This window comes from Myotis myotis, unplaced genomic scaffold (assembly GCF_014108235.1).
Source record: "Myotis myotis isolate mMyoMyo1 unplaced genomic scaffold, mMyoMyo1.p scaffold_m19_p_3, whole genome shotgun sequence".
Lineage (NCBI taxonomy): Eukaryota > Metazoa > Chordata > Mammalia > Chiroptera > Vespertilionidae > Myotis > Myotis myotis.
In genome coordinates this window covers 171496718-171519195 of record NW_023416335.1, presented here as the reverse complement: position 1 = coordinate 171519195, position 22478 = coordinate 171496718, and the positions used below count along the sequence as shown (strand labels likewise).

Below are 22478 nucleotides of genomic sequence, written 5' to 3'. Positions count from 1 at the left end.
GCCAGTTTCGGCATGATCCCCCCAGGCCAGCCCAGGGGACCCCACTGGTATATATATATATTCAACTCCCCCAGCTAGAAAAGCATTGTAGAGGAGTTTCGGATTGGGCCAAATTTATCTCAATAACAATTGGTACAGATCTTTGGGAAAAATAGTTATGTCCACATGAAGGTTAATGTTAATTTTCTTTTAAGCAGAACTTGAAAGATAATTGGATGATGGCTAAATGTTCTCATTTACTGGCAGTAGGTAATGCTATCCTCTTAAGCTATGCTTTGCATTGTCCTTGTGTGCTGAGATACTTATACTAAGTGTTTCTCATGTTATTACTGCATACTCAAAAAAAAGGGGGGCAAAAGAACTAATGGCATTTATGACCTCATTTTCTTCAGAAACAAGCAAGAACTCAGAGTCCCCAAATTTAAATTTTATATATTCTCTAGTTGTGTAGGTTGATTTATACTTTCCTGGGCTTTTATCACCAAATTGCTGTGTTTCTCACAATTAACCTTCATGTTAAGAGCTCATTTAGATAAAAAGTGATAGAGACGTTCTTTCTCTAGTAAGTGTTAATGTGATCCTAAAAATCTACGCTTTCCATTTAGCTATAAGCAAACTGAAAATTATGTTTCTTAATTATAAAACTGTATGTCTGCTATTCCTTACCCTTTATCTAGTTAATTTCTTTTTGTGTTTAAAGATCTGATTTGTATGCCACCTTTTCGGAAGGTTTCTCAGATAGAAAACATGTAACAAAAGGTGGACAGAAGTAAGGTGTTTCTTCGTTTGTACCAAGATTCCCAATCAACCAAATATCACCCTTGCCTCAGGGAGCCTTTTATTTGCAATAAAGAGATATACCAGCAAATGCGTACGACAGAATATTGCACCCACCTATGATAAATGTATATGCAAAGGACCTACACTTGGAGTGTGCCTCATTTATTTGAGGAAAAGTGAGGAGGCCAATGGCATTTCTAATCTGTTTTTCATTTTCTTCATGCTTCTGTTTTAATTATAATCAAATGATCACAATTCTTTACTGTGCCTTGCTAATTTACATTATATATCTTTACACTTTTTTTACAGCTAGGAATTTTATCTTAAATTATGGATGCTGATAATTCTTCCTTTAGCAGCTCACCTAAACATATCTCCTTGTCCTCTCCCAGACATATAGAGGTTCTGTTTTAATAATGTTTCTTTGTAACTTGTGCCAAGGTAATTATTTCAGTTTTGGTCATTTTGAGTTTGATATGATTTTGATTCATCCAAGTAGAAAAATTTACTAGAGAAATGGATTTATGTGGCTGCAATGCAAAGGAGATCCAAGACTGGAAATAGAGATGTAGAAAAATTATCTATAGGAAGAAGTTAGAACCAGAAGAAATGTATAATATCACACAAGAGACAATGTTAAGTGATAAGAGAGTCAAGAACCAAGTATACAATTCTTCGTAAAATTAGTGAGGAGAGAGGGAGAGAGAGGGAGAGAGAGTAGGGGAGGGAAAAGAAGGGAATGGAACTTGTGGAAAGAGTTTTAGCCCTAACCGGTTTGGCTCAGTGGATAGAGCGTCGGCCTGTGGACTCAAGGGTCCTGGGTTCGATTCCGGTCAAGGGCATGTACCTTGGTTGCAGGCACATACCCAGTAGGGAGTGTGCAGGAGGCAGCTGATTGATGTTTCTAACTCTCTATCCCTATCCCTTCCTCTCTGTAAAAAACCATAAGATATATTAAAAAAAAAAAAAAAAAAAAAGAGTTTTAGAGTTCTTAGAGAAAACCAGGAGAGAAAGAAATGTGAGGGCTATGGTGGAAAATTTTCAATTCTCAAGGCTTTGTACTATAATTAGAAGAAAATGTAGGGTCAGGGTAATTTTTCATGAAAGATACTTGAAAGTCTAAAAAAACAGATATAGAAAATATAAGAGATATAAGCTGTAATTGCTGAAAAGATGACAGGAGGAAAAGGTTGGAAAAGAAGACAATATTTTGGGTGGTACTCTTCAATTGGAATATCTATGAAAATTCAGGGAAAATTTGTAGTTACAAAAGCCTATTAAACTAATAATATCAAACACTAATTGGGCCAATTTCTGTGTAGATCTTTTCCAATTATTATGTCTCATAGCTTTTCATACTTTTTATAATGAGCCTGAATGATTTATTACATTGTGATGGGTTACCCAGGAAATTGATTATAGGATGAAAATTAGTGCGTAGAAAATTTATTGGGAAAACATCTATTATAGGCAAACTTTTTTGCCTTTGAACATAGTTATAACAGCAGTTTTAAAAAAATTGCCTGCTAATTCCAATATTTGCCTTTACTTTTAAGCATGAGTAACATTTTCCTGCTTTCGCCTTAAATTTTTTTGTTGTTGTTGTTTATTTTTTTTTGGTTCTTCTTTTTTTTTTTTTTTTTTTTTTTTTTTTTTTTTTTTTTTGAGGAGGGTAGCAGGATAGTATGTCCAATAATTTTAAATTACATGCTGGGCATTCTGATGATACAGTGCAGGGATTCTGGATTCTATTGTGTTTTTTGAAGAGTATTAATGTGTTTTATTTGTTCTGTTTGAAGGTAGTTAAGTTGGCTGCACTCAAGTTGCAAACTGTGTCTCACCTTTGTCAGGCAGCAATTGAAATTTCTGCTAAATTATTTTACTGGTTTCTGATGGCTGCTATCATAAATCACCCCCATAACAAAACAAAAGAAAAATTGTGTTTTCACTTAAATCAACAAAATGTCTTAAAACAACAAAAATGTGTAGTCTCACACTTCTGGAGTCTAGAATGTCCAAATCAGTTAGCATGGCCACCCTACCTCCAAGTGGCTTTAGGGAGAATTCATGTTCCTTGTTTTTTCCAAATCTGATAGCTATAGGGATTCCTTGGCATATGCCTGCGTTACTTTAATTTTCAAGGCCATCATTCTCCAATCTCTCTCTGCTCTGTTTTCACATCACCTTCTGCTCTGTGTATAGTAAAATCTCCCTCTGCCTCCCTCTTATAAGAATGCATGTGAGTTTTCTTAGGACCCAGCTGGATAATCCAGGATAGTCTCCCCATATTAAGATCCCTAATCACTTCTGCAAAGACTTTGCCACATGAGCTAACATTTATGGGTTGCAGGGGGTAAGGAGTTATGACTCAGCCTATTACAGTTCTTTTAGCCTTACTGGGTTACTTGGAGTGTGTGCTATCTATTTGTAGTTTCAGAGTTGGTTTAAAATGTAGGTAGAATTTATACTCTGAATTGAGGACTCTCTGTTTCTGAATTTTTCCTTCCTAGGCTTTCCCTTCTCTCTCTTTTTTTTTTTTTTTGTTATTAGCCAGAACTCTGTCCTGTGGCTCTTCAAATATTTATATATATATATATTGATTAGAGGCCCGATACATGCAATTCGTGTATGCGGGGGGAGTTCCCTCAGCCCGGACTGCACCCTCTCCAATCCAGACATCCTTCTCGCAATCTGGGACCGCTGGCTTCTAACCACCTCTGCCTGCCTGCCTGATCGTGCCAATCACCTCCCCCCCCAACCTGATTGCCCCTAATTGCTCCTGTTGCCAGCATGATCGCCCCTAACCACCTCTGTCTCAGCCCCCGCCACTGTGGCTTTGTCCAGAAGGAGGACCTGAGGACTTGAAGATGTCTGGTCTATTCAGTCTAATTAGCATATTACCCTTTTATTAGTATAGACTAGAAGCCCGGTGCATGGGGAGGGTGTCCCTCAGCCCGGCCTGCACTCTCTCTAATCTGGGACCCCTCAGGGGATGTCCGACTGATGGTTTAGGCCAGATCTGGGTTCTGGCCTAAACCATCAGTCGGACATCCCTCTCACAATCTGGAACCGCTGGCTCCTAACCGCTCACCTTCCTGCCAGATTGCCTCTAACTACCTCTGCCTACTGGCCTGATCGCCCCCTAACCGCCCCCCTGCCAGATTGATAACCCCAACTGTCCTCCCCTGCCAGCCTGATCGCCCCAACTGCCCTCCCCTGCTAGCCTGATTGCTCCCAACTGCCCTTCCCTGCTGGCCTGATTGCCCTCTGACTGCTTGATCCCACACGCCAGCTTGATCTTACCCCTAACTGCTTGCTCCCCCGCTGGCCCCTAACCACCTCTGCCTCAGCCCCTGCCATAGTGGCTTTGTCCTGAAGGAAGTCGGACATCCAGAAGATGTACAGTTGACCTGGTATAACTAGCATATTACCTTTTTATTAGTATAGACTAGAGGCCCGGTGCACAAAAATTTGTGCACTCGGGGGTGTGTGTGTGGGGGGGTCCCTCAGCCCAGCCTGTGCCCTCTTGCAATCTGGGACCCCTCAGGGGATGACCACCTGCTGTCTTAGGCCTGCTTCCCGGGGGGATTGGGCCTAAGCTGGCAATCAGACATCCCTCTGGCAGCCCGGCAGCCCTCGGAGGATGTCCACTTGCCAGCGGGGAGCAGGCCTAAGCTGCAGTCAGACATCCTTAGCACTGCTGAGGAGGCGGGAGAGGCTCCCACCACCACTGCTCTACTGGCAGCCATCAGCCTGGCTTGTGGCTGAGCAGAGCTCCCCCATGTGGGAGCACCCTGACCACCAGAGGGCAGCTCCTGCATTGAGTGTCTGCCCCCTGGTGGTCAGTGTGTATCATAGTGACCAGTCATTCCCAATCTTTCTGCTGTTAGGGTCAGTTTGCATATTACCCTTTTTCTATATAGGATAGAGGCCTGGTGCATGGGTGGGGGGCAGCTGGTTTGCCCTGAAGGGTGTCTCGGGTCAGGGTGGGGGTCCCGCTTGGGTGCCTGGCCAGCCTGGGTGAGGGGCTGAGGGCCATTTTCAGGTTGGCCACACACCCTTTAGGGTGGGGGTCCCCACTGGGGTGCCTGGCCAGTCTGGGTGAGGGGCTGAGGGCCGTTTTCAGGTTGGCTGGCGACTGAAGCTCCCAGCCTCTCCTATTTTTTCTTTTTTTTAAATTCTGGGATTTATTTACCTTCTATAATTGAAACTTTGTTGCCATCACTGGAGCTGAGAGCCGGCTCCTACTCGCTCCAGCTCTGAGGCCATGGCCTGCTGAAAGCAGGTATCTAGGGTTTGTTTAGCTTCTATAATTGAAACTTTGTTGCTTTCGGAGCTCAGAGCTGGACCGCGGCAGGCGGGGAGCCTTGGCTTCCTCCATCACTGGAGCAAGCAAGCCTCCTGCTCGCTTCAGCTGCGTGGCTGCCAGCCGCCATCTTTGTTGACAGTTAATTTGCATATCACCCTGATTAGCCAATGGGAAGTGTAGTGAAGGTATGGTCAATTACCCTTTTTGTCTTTTATTAGATAGGATATTCATCCTGTTTGGAACCTACTGGGACCTTTTCTCAACATCAAAGCTGTGTAAAATGGATATCTCACCCACTGCCATTTCCTTTTCCACAAATAGATACTTCTGCATGTTCTTCCTGCTTTGGTTATTCCCCCGTGCTCTCAAGTAGTTTTTTTCTTCTTGCCAGAACTTATAGCTTATATCTATATATAGGATAGATGGTTCAATAGTACCCATTCTCTATTATTAGAAGCTGAACTTCTATATTCTTTTTGAGTATAGGGGGCATTTACAAAAAATGCAAATTTTGCATTATAAACAAAGCCCCAATAAAAGGTAGAAATCCTTTTAGAGTATTTTTTCTGACAACAATAAATTAAACTAAAATTTTCAAACAAAAAGATAAGTAGAAAAACCCAAAGTGACTATAAGCTATGCACCTTTAAACTATCTTTGGATCAAAAAATAAAAAAAAAAAAAAAACCCAGACATTAGAAAATATTTAAACTGAAGGACAATGAAGATAAGACATTAAAACTTGTCAGATACACTAAGGGACTACTTAGAGAAATTTTATAGCCACAAAGGCAAATATTAAAAAAAAAAAGAAAGGCTGAAAAATCAATGACATATACTTCCATTTCAAGAATAGTGAAGAAGAAAACTAAGTAAGAGGAAGGAAACTATAGACATAAGAGCACAAATCAATAAAATACAAGCCAAACATACATTAGAGAAAAATTATGAAGCCAACATTGATATTTGAAATGATTAATAAAATTTCTAAATAGTGGAAACTTGACAAGGGAAAACATAATTTATCAATACTGGGAATGAAAATTGGGCTTAAATAGTGATTGACTACATATTAAACACGTAAAAAGGGGATAGTATGAATAACTTAAGGTCAATACATTTGGATGAAATGGACAAATTATTTCCTCTGCTCCTCTCCTCTTGCTTCTTTTAGTTGATTTCAGGGTAGGACATATATTTGGGTAGATGATCTTGTATAACGATGCTGACACCATATTCTTAGCAAATAGTTTTGAATTGTATAACTCTGCCCCTCATTTTATAGTACAGGAAACTAAGGCTTAAAGTCCTGTTCCTCTACTGTCAGCTAGTTACTAGTCTAGAGTAGAACAAAGGTCTAATGTCCCATCCTATGTCCATTCCAGATGCTGAATTATCATTTCAAGGACATAAATAAAATAAAAATTTTAGTATCTTACAATGGCAATTAGGAAAAAAGAAAAATTACATCTTAATGAAGGTTGCCTCCTCTTCATGAGTCACAGAGGCTAAAGCTTCATTTTAACAATTGAGTATTAGCTTCTCTGTATGAGTTCTGTGAGTTGAAAAATTTGGGGGCATATTGGCTCTGAAGTATGGACTAACATGCCCTTCTGGTATACTTCATATCCAATATCAAAGAGCAAGAATGAGCTCTATTCTGAAACAATGGAATCTGAATGAAGATGGGCCTGCAACATTAGCCTGTGGCTTTTCTGCAAATCTTCCCTTTTGGTGCACAGCAGTCACTCACAAAACAAAAGGCATGGCATTATTAATCTCCGGGAAGGTTGCAGTGGCCCCGAGTGAGTAGCAAGCTGCTGCTGTAACTGTATTTCTAGAATTTAATACTCTTCTTCCAGACTTGTGGTACTGACAGTGTGTGTGTGTGTGTGTGTGTGTGTGTGTGTGTGTGTGCATCCCTGTGCCTGTGTTCCCAATTGGCTTTGTAAAAGCTAGGTCAGTGGGCTGATGTGGTCTTCCCTGAGATGCTGCAGTCAGGGTTAACATGACTCCTCAAACTAGTGGGCAGCTCCTCCTTTGTCTCTCTGCTGTGTTGAGTGTAGCTTGAAATTTTGATGGGAAAACACCCTTTTTCCTAATCCTCCCCCTTCTTTACTATATCAGGCTATGTTAGCAACTGTTCTCCTGGGGAGCTTTGAAGTGAGAAAATTGTGGGTGGGGCAGAGGAGAAAGAAAATAAATACATGCTGTGGAAAGCTGTGCTGTTGCTGGGTTTCCTCTCCTCTCACTGAGATTTAATCACTGGTTGGAGGAAATTGCAATGTTTCAAGAATGAGAGCCAATGCATGCTGGAAGAAGGAGGGGGTGGCAGAAAAATTTAATAATACAGCTAAGGGAAGCTTAGCCATGCAATGCCCGATATATTGTGCTATGGAACTTGTTGAGTGATTAGGGAGTCAGAGCCAACCATGGAACAAGGCAAACTTTTCCTATTGTTTCTTTGGAAGAATTCAAAATAGGTTTTATAAAGGCTGTCAGATAAGGGGACTCAGATAATGTTTCTGCAGTTCTTTTCCTCTTCACTTTAGAGACAATAGGTGCCTGAGGTGATCTGCCTACCTCACCACCCATTTCCATCAGCTTTCTTTATACCTTGACACACCAGCCCTCATCACTCTGATCCCAATCTCAGGAGGCAGACCCCAAACTTACAGGTGAATTGAGCCTTGGCTACTTTGTATGCTCTGCTTAATTTCTAGTTAAGGTGGCGTGCTTTCATATGTTTTCATAGGTGCTGGAGGATGAGTACACCATTGTAAGTCCTGAAAACTTCAAAAGCTGGGTGGTTCAAGGAGGAAAGATAGCAAGAACTCTTCTAAAGGAGATACCAGAAAAAGTTATTGTTCATTGTGGTGGAAAAAAAACAATGAATGAATAGCCCTATGACCTGTGTTTCAGCTTTGACCTTAACTAGGTTCAAGATGTTGAGCAAATTATATGATTCTCTGTTTCATAGTATAATGGGTAGAACATATGGTTTCTAAAATTCTTCATATTCTGACATTTTATAAGCCATATATTAATCAATAAGAATGTACTGGATGTCTTCTATATACCAAGCATTATATACAGAATTAGTTTTTACTAGAGGCCTGGCGCACAAAATTCATGCACTCGGGGAGGGGGAGGGGGGAGCCCTCAGCCCTGTTCCCTCTTGCCCTTGGGGAAGCCATCAGTTGGACATCCTTACCACTGCTGTGGAGGCAGGAGAGGCTCCTGCCACTGCCACTGTGCTTGCCAGTCATGAGCACACCTTCTGGCTGAGTGGCGCTCCCCCTGTGGGAGCACATTGACCACCGGGGGCAGCTCCTACATTGAGTGTCTGACTCCTGGTGGTCAGTGCGCATCATAGTGACAGGTTGTTCTGCTGTTCGGTCCATTTGCATATTAACCTTTTATTATATAGGATTACCTTTACATTTCATTTGCTATTTCAATTTCCTCAATTGTGCAATGGGCTAATAATGAATCTCCTACTTACTTAAGAAGAGGAGCCCTAACCAGTTTGGCTCAGTGGATAGAGCATCAGCCTGTGGATTGAAGTGTCCCAGGTTCAATTCTGGTCAAGGGCATGTACCTTGGTTGTGTAGGAGGCTACTGATCAATGTTTCTCTCTCATCGATGTTTCTAACTCTCTATCCCTCTCCCTTCCTCTCTGTAAAAAGTCAATAAAATGAAAAAAAGAACAAAGTGGAGGATTGTATACGAAAGTTGTTTGGCAAATGTAAAATGCTCTGCAGCAGATATTTTTGATATATTCATATGCATAAAGATATATGTAACAAGAACAGATATGCATGTATTCTCTATAGGATAATAACTAATAACCCAGAGATGTTCTGTTTTATCTGAAAATATATGTGGTGACTGATGACCACATAGCAACTCTCCTAATATGATTATTCCCAAGTTGTGTGTAATCATATCAGTAAATACACAAAGTTACATTGTTTGAAGAACAAAAAAAAATAAGCTTCATAAGAATTTGCCTATTGCATTCATCTCTATGTTGACAATAGTAATATTTGTTGAAAGAATGGATGAATTGAGGAATGAAAGATTTAGGATAGCAGCGATTTCTTTAACATTCTTTTCACTTCCAATTTCCACTCCTGTGCTGACCTGGATACTCATTTTATTTCCTTGCTACTCTGCCTTTTCTTCACTGCTTAAATCTAGAGGAGAGTCTGTTGGAGTTATTGGGACTCAAATGCTTAGAAATAAACAAAAATGTCAGTGTTGAAAATACACATTCCCTGCTATAATACTTTGCTATCTTAATTGCTTCCTAAGTCCCTCCTTAACAAGTTCAATGTATAATTCTTGTTCAGTGCCCTAGAACCTGACACAGGGTGTGGCATAGAATAAGTGTGCAGTAAATGCACCAAGTAATGAATGATTTGTACAATTCAATGGAATAATTGGTGTGGGTGGCTGGGGTGGAGGTGCACGACTAATGGTATATTATGTAGAAGCATAACTGATGGGGTTTAAAACTTATCATTACATTTTTTTTTAAAGTTATTCTCACTCAGTGTTTAGAGGATTTCTGGCATAAGAACTATATTTATTGTCCACTGTAAATTATCTCTAGGGTTCTTTTCTCACTACCCAAAACGTTAATTTGTTTTCTCCAGTTTTATAAAGATAGCATTTTTATGAAGAGTTTTAGTCTAATAGTAATAACAACCATAAGTACTAAGCTAAGCGCGTACAGTGATTTAGCATTTAATAACAATGTCATCTTCTCTAATAGCTAGCTGTCTAGTGACTCATGTTTATCATGAGCTCTTTGAGGATGGAAGTTTGTCTTATGCTCAGAGTCAGTTAAGATAGCTACTTAATTTAGGTGGTGAAGAATTTGGCTATTTTGCTGACAGGATGCATCCAATGAGGGAGATTGTTTCTTTATGTGGCACTAAAAATTAGACACTTCCTTACCCATAACTTTACTTGTGATTTTTTAAATCATTTTTCCCTGTTTAAGAATTTCTTGAATTCCACTGCCTCCTGATTTCACCTGGACCAAAGGCAAAGTTGGAAAATGGGTACAAACTTGTTTTGCCCTTGTGCCCTGAGCCTACAAGGCAGGCTAGGGATCACCTAGGTTTGGGTTGACTTGATCCCGCAGCCTCAGGGTTTAAGCACAAAAGGAATGATGGCTAATAGCAGTAGAAAGGGAACAGACTGATTACAGTCAGTCTGCTGGTATTTCAAGACTTTTGCTACCAAATGAACTGTCCGAGCCAAGTCCCTTATGCAGCTTGGCCTTAATGTCCTTCCTTTACTCTTTCTTTAGAGGCTTCCTCATTTGAAACACTGTTCCCAGCAGAGGATATTGGGAGTCTCTCTACACTATAGATAAGCAGTTCAGCCTTTTCTCTACACACACACACACACACACACACACACACACACACACACACACACACACACCTGCCACGTTGTATTTAGGCAAAAATGGAAAGTTGAAACAAATAAACAAAACCCTCACGCTCCCTCCTCCCCCCGTTTTTTGTCTTGTGATTTTTTTTTTTACATAAGTGTCTGTATTTTTCTATTTTTCTCCCATCTTCACCGGGGTTCTTGCTTCTTTATGGAGGCATTGCTCCTCATATTTTTGCCTGTCAAATCTCAGAGCAGATGGTCCCTTCAGGGAAGCTCTGGAAGTGTTGGGTGTCTGCTTATGCCTGGCCTCTCCTTCCCTCTCGGGGTTTCAAATGACAAGTCATCAAACCAGTTTCCCTCCTCTTAGGGGGTCCTTGATCCCGAAGCAGCAGGTTTTGGCCATAAGCACTGCAGAGACCCTTACCAGCCACAGCTGAGAGCCCTGGGCTGAGAGTGACATCCTGCCTGTCCAATCAGAGACGAGGATTTCTCCTCGGTGCCCGCCCCGCTTTCCCCGCGGCGCCAATCACCACTCTAAAAGGCTGGGCTTCTGCTGTCAAGTAGCTCGGGTGGGCTCCACCGAGGCGCGGAGGGGCGCAGGCCGGGGACATGCGCTCCCAGGTGTTGGCGGCGGGAGTGGGAAACCTGTAGGTGATGGTCCAGCGGTGCGGCGCCGGGGCGAGCCGGAGCCGGGGACAGGTAGGAGGCAGGGCTTGTCCTTCTTCGCCGATGGGGGAAAGAACGCGTATGTTCACGCTCCTGTCGCCTCCCTCCCCTTCCCCCAGTCCTGCCCCGCCCTCGTCACCCCCAAATCTCCGGAGGTCGCCGCAGCTCTGGTCGTGGAGGACTGGGGCGCAGGGGGTCCGGTGCTGGGAAGGAGGTGTGTGGGCAGGGCGGCAGTGCCCGAGGAGAGGGGACCGAACCCCCATCTGTGTCTCAACTTTCAGGCGTCCTCTCCCACTGCCGGTGCTGCTGCGCCCGAGGGGTGCCATGTCTGCCGGGCTGGGGAGGGTCTGCGGAGAACCCGTGCGTCTCCATGACTGGGGAGAGCTGCGCTTCCTTCCCATGCCTGGCGCACCTCGCCTTCTCCCTCCCTCTCCTACCTGGCGGCGTCCAGTCTCTAGCACATCCCAGAAAGCGCTGGCCATGGTTGCGCTGGGGGGAAGAAGGGACTTGCTTGCTCCCAGGTCCCTCTGCTAAAAGCTGGCTCCCTTCGAGATCGGGGTGGGGGGCAACCCCGCCCGCGGAGGGGTTGGTTCCATTAATTACGCCTCTAGTGAGCGTGCACGGGCCCCTCTCCCATCTCTGCGGCAGACTGAGCAGGGGAGGGGCAGGAAGGCGTTGCTTCTTCGAGCCTGGCGTGGTCCCCCGGGAACACCTTCTCGCATAGTTTCTAAAAGGTGGGTTTATCCACCGGGATTCCCGGAGACTCAAGTAATTGTGTCCGGATGGGCTCGCGGCGGCCTCCCTGGGTGACCGCATCTGGGAAGTAGGTGTTGGCTCCGCGCCGGTTTCTGCCGGAGTCAGATGGCTGGAAGCAGTGGGCAGAAGAACTGCAGAGAAACGAGACACTGCTGCATCACTTTGGGGCCTGATGACACCCTGCTTTGGAAATTATTGAAAAATCGGGCTGATGGGAGAGAGGGAGAGTGTGGGCAGCCGCACCCCTTTCTCCTTTATTCGTGCCAAACCCAGCATGGGCATTCGTACCCGTGCTGGTGTGTGCGCATCTCCGAGGTGGAGCTATATATAGCTCCTGCACACCCAGCCCTGTGCCTGGTGCTGAGCAGGCTACCTTGGCCTTCGGAAGCAATCTGGAGGCAAGGAGTGGGAGGGGGAAAAGAGAATCAAATTCTCCATTGGGGAAAAAGCCGGAGAAGATGCCCTCAGACTGCGGAAACCCTGCATGAAATAACGTTTCTCTAATGCCAATGAAGATCAGTCATTCCAAATATTATTTTCAGTACATTCTTAGAGTGCTATTTGATATTCATCTATTTCCCTGCATTTTTTCAGCGTCATGGTGTCCCTCCCACTTTTACTAGTTTGAAATGTAACACACATATCAAGTAGTAAATACATATATCTGGGATATTTTATTAAACTCACTGGAACTTAATGGCTTGCTTATGCCTGTACCTTGGTTGTTTGGTAGTAAATTTATTTGGGAGGGAATATAGCTAGCAGCATTTGGGAATTTGGGGGGGAAAGAATCCACCCACTTTGCAGGATGTAGAGCTAAGGGACTCTCAGAACCTTTGGAGTAGTTTTGACATGTTTCTTTGTATAAATTTTACGTGTGGACCTGATGCTTAAATTTGTGCTGCTGTTTCATAGCATATCTATTTGTGCGACATGGACTTTCTTTTATAGATGTATGTGCACTTATTTTTCCTATTGCCTGGAATTATTTAATTCTGATAATAACATTTCCATATTCTTAGGTGAGAAGACTAAGATTTAAAGGACACAGTAATTTGGGTAAAGTCTTCCAAAAATCCATTATTTCAATGCTAATATTCTAATAATGTGCTGTGAATTATACTGTATAGTGTTTTTCTCTCAAATAGACTAGTTCAATTTTCTACAGTTTTTGGTCCTGGTAACAAAATTTGGTCAATATTGATATTAGTAATAATATAGGCCAATGTTATTCAGTTATTCAGAAAGTCTTACTGGTATTTTGTTACTTAATCCTTATTGTAGTCAGGTTTGTCTTCTCATTAGACAGGAAGTATTTTGCAGGAAAAAACTATTACCATTGAATTGAATCCAGTTCTAAGTAGGCTCAAAGATTCTCTCTCTCTCTCTCTCTCTCTCTCTCTCTCATCTACACACTAGATGCCTGGTGCATGAAATTTGTGCACTCTGGGAGGGGGGGGGGGTGTCCCTCAGCCCCACCTGTGCCCTCTTGCAGTCCAGGACCCCTCGGCAGATGTCTACCTGCTGCAGAGGTGGGAGAGACTCCTGCCACTGATGCTGCACTCACCAGCCATGAGCCTGGCTTCTGGCTGAGCAGCATTCCCCCTGGGGAGTGCACTGACAGCCAGGGGGAAGCTCCTGTGTTGAACGTCTGCCCCCTGGTGGTCAGTGCATGTCATAGCAACAGGTCATTCCACTGTTTGGTTGATTTGCATATTAGCCTTTTATTATATAGGGTTTCAGAGAGGAAGCGAGAGGGAGAGAGAGAAAGAAACATCAATGATGAGAGAGCATGCCCCTTTCTGGGGATCGAGCCCACAACCTAGGCATGTGCCCTTGACCAGAATCGAACCAGGGACACTTCAGTCTGTGGGCCAATGCTCTATCCACTGAGCCAAACCTAGTAGGGCTCAAAGATTCTTATTGAGGAACTGTCGTCATAAAGAGCTGTTTAGATGGATGCAGCAATGACTTGAGGATCGTTTATTAGTTGATAGAAGGCTATGTGTTGGGAACTACTTTTGGCTTCCTTATTCTTTCCATGAGGAATAACGGATGACATCAGTGTTTCTATGTCCTTGTACAGAATGATTCAATTTCCCAATAGGGGTTATGACTTCATATAGGCGATTCAATATATTCTCTCATATCTTGTGCCCCTGGAGGCCAACTAGAGACCAAGATAAGAGATAGAAAATTCATATTTCTCTAGACAAAACATGCCATGTAATTGCCTTTAAACAATAAACAATATCTATCCATTTTCATTTCCCATTCCCCTGCATTTCTACATTTAAATTGGCCATGGTCTGCAACACATCACAGAACCTATCCTCTCTAAGTCATCCATAAGCTCTCCTTCTTCATGTCAAATGTTTGTATTCTTTTATTGGTATATTGTTCATTTTTCTTTCCTTCTGGTCTGCCATTTTCCATATTGTTCATCTCCTTGAATTTGTACTTCTTGATACCACTATGATCTGATGTCATAATTTTTCTCTTACTTTTTCTAACCCTCCTTTTTTTTTGTGTCCCTCCTTTCTCATATTCCTGCTTCTAACTTTCCAATGAATCCTGCAAATTAATGGCAATTTATTTTATTGAAAATAAAAGTCTCTGCATTTCTACTTCTAATCTCTTCTTCATTAGCCATTCCAAAAACCTACATGTGTAAATATTTATGTATCATTATGCAGATAAGTGAATGTTGGTAAGTCAGTTGGGGATTATAATAGCATTTACCTCAGTTTTTTTTTTTGTGCATTTATTTGAATATTAAGTGAGATAATGCATGTAACACATTTAAAATAGGGCTTGACCAATAGCAATTACTCAAAAATAATAGCTGTCAGTAGAAGTATTGTTTACAGTAATGATAATGTACATAGTGAAAACAATTTTTTGCTTTCCCCATCAGTAGTCATTACCCTTAAATTGGCTTTTTGCAAAGGTTTGTGATTAATTTTTTAAGACTTTGTTTCTTCTACCTCCAAGTACCCACTATCTATTCAGTAACTAATTTATTCATTTTTATTCTCAACTCGAATTTGTATCTTTCTCTGTTTTTCTCCAGTACCAGTCTCACCTGTCATTGTATGCCTAGATTCGTACAGTAGGCAATTTATCAAATGTGTGTGTCTCTCAGCTCTTAATCTAAAAGGCAGCTTGTTATGTTTGGTATGGTGTATTTTAAATTTTTATTATTCTACTCTGCTTTGAAATTCTCACTGTGCTTTAGTTCATATCTTAAAAAGCACTGTCTTTGGAGCAAGAGCACTTGGGTTCAAATTCTAAGAACAGGGCTGAGCAGTTGTGTGTCCTTGAAAATATAGCAAGTGGATGGGACATTTCATTATGGTTGTATGAATGAACTATTACCTAAAATTGCCTTCAAAATTATATCCACTAAATATTACTTTTTAAATAACATTTTCATGATTATAAGTATACTAGGGGCCCAGTGCACGAATTCACGCACCTTGAAAGGAACTGTGGGCCGTGAGGCTGCAGTGGGCACTAGGACGGGTCTCGGCCCATCCTCCATGCCCCTGCCCAGCCCCTCCCGCCATGGCCCCCTGTCCCTTGTCTGGCGGAAGCCCTGCTCCCGCCGCCACCGCTCCCACGTGCTGATGGTGCTAGCCCCGCTCACACCAGCTGATGGCGTGGAGCAAGTGGGGCTGGCGCGTCAGTGGATGCGAGCAGCAGCCCCTTAGGAGCAGGGGGAGGTGGAGAAGCCCTCAGGGGCGATCAGGGCTGGTACCTGCCACTTGCACCTGCTGAAGGCACCAAGCGATCAGGGCCTGCGCCAAGTGCAGGCAGTGGGTGCAAGTGGGGCCAGTGCTGGAGGCAGGTGTGTGCGCTGGGCGGGAGCGCTGGGTGGTGCACAGGAGCAAAGAATTTTTAGTAACCACCAGAGGCTTGCCCCGATGACAGTGACCAGCACCCCGCCTTGGTCTGATGCCCCCACTCACCTGCTCCACCATCCAGCCACAGCCGATGCCCACCATGTTCCCTGTGCACCCCCTTGTGGTCAGTGCACGTCATAGTGACCGGTTGTTTGGTTGTTCCGCAGTTCAATCTATTTGCATATTAGCCTTTTATTATATAGGGTATAGAATCATTCAGGAAACATTGGAAATAAAAGAAAATTCTATGCAAAGAGATCCACTCTTAACCTCACATTTATTTGAATAAATATGCATAGATATTTAAAATATATAAATTGGAATAATTTTATTTTTGCATTTAGCTTTTCCCCCACTTAACATCATAACATAAATATTTATTTATTTCATTTAATATTCTTACTAACCATATTTTTATGAATGCCAAATATTTTTTTCACACAGAGCCTTTAGATTGCTTCTGGTTTTTCACACTTATGAAAATATACATGAATATATACTAATTTTGCATTTCTGACCATTTTCTTGTAATAACTTCTTAAATGTTACCTTGTCAAACACATAAATATATCTAGACACCTAATGCTTTTGCCAAACTGCCCCAGCAAAGAGTTTATAGACAAACTGATACTCACTGTAAACCAATGTGGAAATATTCTTATTACACATGGTATTGGATTAAAACATGTGACTGTTTTGATAGTAAAAAGTGTACTTAGGCCCTAACCGGTTTGCTCAGTGGATAGAGTGTCGGCCTGCGGACTGAAGGGTCCCAGGTTCGATTCCGGTCAAGGGCATGTGCCTTGGTTGCGGGCACATCCCCAGTAGGGAGTGTGAGGAGGCAGCTGATCGATGTTTCTCTCTCATCGATGTTTCTAACTCTCTATCCCTCTCCCTTCCTCTCTGTAAAATTCAATAAAATATATATATTTTTAAAAAGTGTACTTAGTTATTCTTTGAAGTTGTGCTTCTATAATTTTGGATGAGTTCAAGAAATGTGTTCAGGTTTATTAGCTCTTTGCATTTTTTAATTTTTGGATTTAATTTGACTATTTCTTTAGTGGGATATTAATGTTTTCTTTGTTTAATTAAACATCTATTGTTTACTGTGAAAGTTTTTATTACCTTGTTTTTTGCCTTCTCTATTTTATATTTTGAACATATATAAATTTGTAGCTTTATTGAAGCCTAACCTATAAATCTATTTGTAATACTACCTCTCGTTGCTTTAAAGTTCAGAAAACTTTCTGCTACCTGACAAATAATTGAATATAAAAACACACATTCAAGGGTACTATTGCTGAACTTTTTGCCTTCTTTGAAATGGGATTTGGCTTATGAATATCATGTACATATCCCTGTGTGATGAAATGGCTCATGGGACATATAAAATGCACTCCCAGTCTATTAAGATCCCATTATTATTTATGTGACTCTCCCATGAAGTGAATAGTACCTTAATTCTTTCTGAGTTACCACTGTCCATTTCAAAAGTGCCACAGGGCAAAATGTACCATGGAAGTTATTAATGACCAAGTTACTCAGCCAAAGCAGGCACATTTGTATGCACAATTATCTGAATGAGTCAGGCACTAAATCTGCTTTTGCCAGGATTACCCAGATGGTCCTTCCTTCACTGGATAATTGCTCGCCCCTGTACTTGACTTTGATGATGTAGACCTGACTGGGCCTTTGCTTTTCTTTCACTTTTTGTTACTATTCTCTAACTGCTTAGGGTTGTTTGAATTATAGTTCCTTTTTTTAGAGGCACCTTCCTTTGTCCGTAGGAGCACACTGGAGTTATACAGAGCTTTGCATGAAACTCAGCTTGGCCAGTTACGATCTGTGTGATTTGGGGCAAGTTATTTAATCTTTATAAGTCTCTGCTTCTTGTTTAGGAAAGAAGGATATTCAGAGCTCAGAGTCCCTACTTCAGTTCCCCTGACTTAGAGTCTTTTTAAATATATGTTTCACACCATAACCAAAGTTGTCTTTCTAAGATGAATCTCATCAGGTGCCTACTCTGCTGAAAATCTTTTGATAGGGCTCTCTTTTGTTTTTATTCTATAAAAAGATGTGTGCAGTCCTTTGCATTGCACTTAAAGTCTTTCATTAGACAGTACCTATTTACTTCTTTAAATCTATTTTCTCATAACCCCAATCTCTCCCATCTCAGTCTCTCACAATATCAATCACACTGAACTGTTCACACCTCCCTTAATGCATTCTGCCCTTTCTCTATTTTTCTAAACTCTGCTCTCCCTCTGCAGTTTATTCTCTGCTAGAAATGACCTGTCTCCTTGTCTGCCCTCTAATTGATCTATGAACCTCTTCAAGGCTCAGGTCAGCTGCTACCTTCTCTAGGAGACTGTCCTAAACTTCAGGCTGAGTTTTGAGCTCTTGTTCAGTGCTTCCATAACCATCTGTGGGTACCTCAACCACAGCACTCATTATACTGCAGTGTAACTGGTAGATGACTTGCCTATTACCCCACTTGCTAAGTCTTTGAGGATAGTGATCATACCTGAATTCCTCTGTGTGTGGAATGAAGAACCTGACATATAGTTGAAATATTTTATGAAGAAATGAATAAAAGAAGGCTAAAATTAAACTCATTTAAAGATTTCAAAAAATTAAACATTTATATCTATTCCTTGGAATGAATGAATGAATGAATGAATGAATGAATAAATAAATAAATAAAAACTATGTCAGTCTTCATAGTTTTTCAGGAATTAACTTCTTGCTTTTGTTGATTTATACATTAAAATATATAATAAAGTAGATAAAAGAGAGTTCTTTAATAAGCAATTTTATAATGAAAAGCCACACTTAGGACACTGAATAATTCCCAAATGTTAAATCGGTAGGAAACTCTTTTAAATAATTCTCCATTTTAGATGGAGGAAGAAATGTATAGTTACATGGATAATGTAGATATATAAATTTAGCTGTATTGGAGCTAAATATCGGCAAAATTTAACCCCTTCCCTGTATTTAATGAAAGGTCTTTCGTGGGGTGATGTCTAGTAGTTTACAAAGCATGATTACATGCATATCCTCATTTGATCTTTCACAACAATTCTAAAAATTAGGTTGAAATACATGATTATCATACTTACCATATCAAGAAACAAGCTCAGATAAATAAGTAATTTGTCTAAGATCATATAAGAGTGACATAGCTTGGAAAGAATAGTTGCAAGTTAGTATGCCTAGCCATAACATCTCACTGAGAGAGCCCACCATCTGCCACCATTCTTTCCAAGTAAAGGATATTCGTCTTGATATTAACAATCCACTCAGAATTCTGAGAATCCAGTAAAATACACTGTATCAATACCTATTTATAGTTTTCACTTTGGTTTTTAACAATCTGAGAAGAAACACACTGATGGCAATTATTGGTTTAAACATATTTTAAAATCTTTAATTATTGATCATACATAAACATTTACACCGCCCCCCCCCTTTTTTTTTACTTCAGAGTGTATTTCTTTTTATTTTTGGTGGTAATGTTCTTTTTCTTGTCTTTATAAAATTAGAATATTTAAAATACTTTTTCTAGATATTCTTAATTAGACAATATTTAACTTTTCAGTTTGGCTTAGCATATATTCTGTACAATCTTAGAGAATGGTGTGAAGAATATATTTTTAAAATGTATTTTTATTGATTTCAGAGAAGAAGGGAGAGAGAGATAGAAATGTCAATGATGAGACAGAATCATTGATTGGCTGCCTCCTGCAGCCCCTCACTGGGGATCGAGCCTGCAACCCATGTATGTGTCCTGACTGGGAATTGAACCTCCTGGTTCATATGTCAATGCCCAACCACTGACTGAGCAACGCTGGCTGGCTGAGTAAAATATATTTTTCAGAAATAGTGCAATTGTTGAAAAAATTATGAAAAATATTTGAGTACTTACCTAGAACACTGATCTAGCCTAATTTGAAAATTAAAAATACTGAAATATAAGACTGATTTTTCTAGATGACTTGTGCAAACGATTTCTTCTCTATAACTGTGTTGCACGTGCTATCCCATAAAAACCAAATGCAGTGAAATGGATTTTATTTATTACTAGAGGCCCTGTGCACAAAAACTTGTGCACTCAGGGAGGGGGGAGGACCCTTAGCCCGGCCTGTCCCCTCTCACAGACTGGGACCCCTTGGGGATGACCATCTGCTGGCTGAGGCCTGCTTCCCAGGGGATTGGGCCTAAGCTGACAATCAGACATCCCTCTGGCAGCCCAGCAGCCATCAGGGGATGTACACTTGCCAGCGGGAGCAGACCTAACCTGCAGTCGGGCATCCTTAGCGCTGCTGAGGAGGCAGGAGAGGCTCCCACCATCACCGCTCTACTGGCAGCCATCAGCCTGGCTTGTGGCTGAGCAGAGCTCCCACCTGTGAGAGCGCACTGACCACCAGGGGGCAGCTCTTACATTGAGCATCTACACCCTGGTGGTCAGTGTGTGTCACAGTGACCAGTCATTCCCAATCTTTCTGCTGTTAGGGTCAGTTTGCAAATTACCCTTTTACTCTATAGGATAGAGGATTGGTGCACGGGTGGGGGCCAGCTGGTTTGCACTGAATGGTGTCCCAGATCAGGGTGGGGGTCCCCACTGGGGTGCCTGGCCGGCATGGATGAGGGGCTGATGGCTGTTTTCAGGCTGCTTGCACCCCCTCAGGATGGGGGTCCCCACTGTGGTGCCTGGCCAGCCTGGATGAGGGGCTGATGGTTGTTTTCAGGCTGCCCGCACCCCTTCAGGGTGGGGGTCCCCACTGGGGTGCCTGGCCAGCCTGGATGAGGGGCTGGTGGCTGTTTTCAGGCTGCCCGCATCCCCTTCAGGGTGGGGGTCCCCACTGGGGTGCCTGGCTAGCCTGGATGATGGGATGAGGGCTGTTTTCAGGTGGGCCAAGCCTGCAATTGAAGCTCCCGGTCTCTCCTTTTTTTCTTTTTTTATTTTTATTCTGGGATTTATTTACCTTCTGCAATTGAAACTTTGTTGTGGCTCCAGCTCTGAGGCCAGCTGGCTGAAAGCAGGTATCTGGGGTTTGTTTAGCTTCTATAATTGAAACATTGTTGCATCCGGAGCTCAGAGCTGGGCCGGGCAGGCAGGGAACCTTGGCTTCCTCCATCATTGGAGCAAGCAAGCCTCCTGTTCGCTTCAGCTGCCTGGCTGCCGGCAGCCATCTTGGTTGGCAGTTAATTTGCATATCACCCTGATTAGCCAATGGGAAACGTAGCAGAGGTATGGTTAATTACCATGTTTGTCTATTATTAGATAGGATTTTTATCATTTTAAAAATGAGAAAAAATAGAGGTATTAGAAAGCTAATGACTAGAGAAGCTAGAATTCACATTTAGGTTATCTGACTCCTAAGCCTAGGTTATTAATCACTGTGTCATTCTTCCTCTCCAGGATGTCTAGTTTTAGTATTTTGTGAGTCACAGTTTAAATCAGGGGTGGGCAAACTTTTTGACTCGAGGGCCACAATGGGTTCTTAAACTGGACCGGAGGGCTGGAACAAAAGCATGGATGGAGTGTTTGTGTGAACTAATATAAATTCAAAGTAAACATCATTACATAAAATGGAACAGTCTTTTTCTTTTTTAGTTTTATTCATTTCAAATGGGCCGGATCTGGCCCGCGTGCCGTAGTTTTCCCACGGCTGGTTTAAATTTTCTCTATATACTTAGTATTAATACAAGATTAAATCATTCTAAGTTTATGTATGTTTTATTATGTATATTTCATAAACAAAATGGTCTTTCACTATTGATTTACAGGGAACAGTTTCTCAAACATGAACTAAGCAATTACAATGTGCCATTTGAAAACAGATTATTCTAACTTTGAACTAAGCATCAGGAGTTTTTTATGATTTTCTACCCTAATTTTGCTTCATAACATCACAAACCATAAACAGTAACTCTGTCCTAAGACATCTAATCTGAGAGTATTTAATTGTCATGGTAACTGAAAGTACAGGTTTGCTAGATGTATCAGGCAAGATTGCTAAAAATATTAACAATATTTATATATTCCAGTTGGAGACTCACATTAATATAACAGAATTTTATACTGAGTAAAATATTCTATAGCATATATTTTTATTCATTAAATTAAAGCAATACATTTTTTTAAAAAATATATTTTATTGATTTTTTGCAGAGAGGAAGGGAGAGAGATAGAGAGTTAGAAATATTGATGAGAGAGAAACATCAATCAGCTGCCTCCTGCACATCTCCCACTGGGGATTGTGCCCGCAACCCAGGTACAGAACCACTGCCATATAATACATCAGTTGTAGAACAATACTATGATTATAATTGTACCCAGCAATATGGAGAAAGGAGTGTGTGTATCTGCTAATAAATTGATGGTTTCCTTCTGGCATCCTCTGAATATGGAATATTATTACAAAAGAACATTTCCAAAATGTTTTGTTTACTAAAAAAAAATGTAGAGAGTGTGGACTATCCCTAAGTGAGACAGTATTCTAGACACTAAAGATTCATTTAAAAAAAAACAACAGTAAGACTTTTACAAGCTAGTTAAGAAAGTATGTGTAATGAAGGGGCTATGCAGAAGTTTACAAAAGGCTCATTGGGTACATAAACAAGAGGGAAAAGTCAGGCTTGGA

General features: G+C 41.5%; 1 protein-coding gene across 3 annotated transcripts in view; it reads left to right on the top strand.

Annotated features, from left to right (window-relative positions):
• Window positions 1-11048: 11048 nt before the first annotated feature.
• The window catches only part of CNTN1 (contactin 1), a 269218-nt gene continuing 257788 nt past the window's right edge, over window positions 11049-22478 (top strand). For all 3 annotated transcript variants that reach the window (XM_036299990.1, XM_036299991.1, XM_036299993.1), the window contains exon 1: window positions 11049-11200. The gene's annotated coding sequence lies outside the window, so the exon portion shown is untranslated. The remainder of the gene's footprint in view (window positions 11201-22478) is intronic.